Here is a 1,027-nt window from a genome sequence, read left to right on the forward strand (position 1 = left end):
AATGCACTGTTGTGAATTCTAATTCATGTTAGAATATGCTAAGTATATTTGTAACTCACCAAAACTTTCCATGAAGAAACGGACACCACATGGCTCAGTCAGTTAAGCATCTGACTTCAGCTCAGGTCATGGTCTCACGGTTTGTGAGATTGAACCCCACATTGGACTCTGTGCTGTCAGCTCAGAACCAACAGTCCAATTTGGATTTTGTGTCTCCCCCTCTCTGTTCCTTCCTTGCTCATGCTTTGGCTCTTTTTCAAAAATAAATAATCACAAAGAAATTTTTTAATTGACACCACATTTACTGTATCATGTCAATACAGGATTCAAAAATGTGTGTCTCGGTTGATCCATTCAGTTTACAAATCCTCTTGAAGGAACACAATATTTATATTGGTTCATACTCAATGTTAAAAAATGTATGACAGCCTAATACTCTGTTACACATTGTGTTTCTGCAGAAAGCGTGAAACTCCTCTGAACCAGAACCAGTTCTAATGATATAACTGAACTAACAGGAGTTTAGTCCTTGGTGAATTGCAAAAAATAGTAACAGATGGCAATGTCAGATAAAGGGAAAATTGATTTGCAGAAAGTAAAGAGATCACAGGGTATAGCTTCCAATCCAGAGACTCACAAAGGAATGGGGAATATTTTTTTTATTATTGTTTTAAGTTGATTTGAGAGACAGGGAGGGCAGAGGAGGGGCAGAGTGAGGATGAGAGACAATCACAGGCAGACTCTGCATCATCCTCACAAATCCCAAGGCAGTGCTAGAACTCATAAACTGTGAGATCATGATCTGAGCTGAAACCCAGAGTCAGATGACTGAGCCACTGAGGCACCTCAGAAGGTTTCCTTGTATTTAGGGTGAGGGTGGATATTCAGAAAGGGGAGGCTGGGGATAAGGTGAAAAATGAGACTGAAGATAGCAGTTCCATACATTCTCTGTATGTTCCATCGGAAATGAGGTTTGTGCTCCTCTTTGGGTGGAGATTTTAGTATTATAATGAGGTAAAAGGGAGCT

At 39.9% G+C, this 1,027-nt stretch overlaps 2 protein-coding genes across 2 annotated transcripts in view; both read right to left on the reverse strand.

Annotated features, from left to right (window-relative positions):
• Nucleotides 1-1,027, reverse strand: part of LOC115281184 (zinc finger protein 665-like) — a 52,598-nt gene that overhangs the window by 6,622 nt on the left and 44,949 nt on the right.
• The window catches only part of LOC115281207 (putative protein ZNF720), an 8,753-nt gene that overhangs the window by 1,560 nt on the left and 6,166 nt on the right, over nt 1-1,027 (reverse strand). The gene's annotated exons all lie outside the window — the stretch shown is intronic.

The sequence above is a fragment of the Suricata suricatta genome, chromosome 16 (genome assembly GCF_006229205.1).
Source record: "Suricata suricatta isolate VVHF042 chromosome 16, meerkat_22Aug2017_6uvM2_HiC, whole genome shotgun sequence".
Classification (NCBI taxonomy): Eukaryota; Metazoa; Chordata; class Mammalia; order Carnivora; family Herpestidae; genus Suricata; species Suricata suricatta.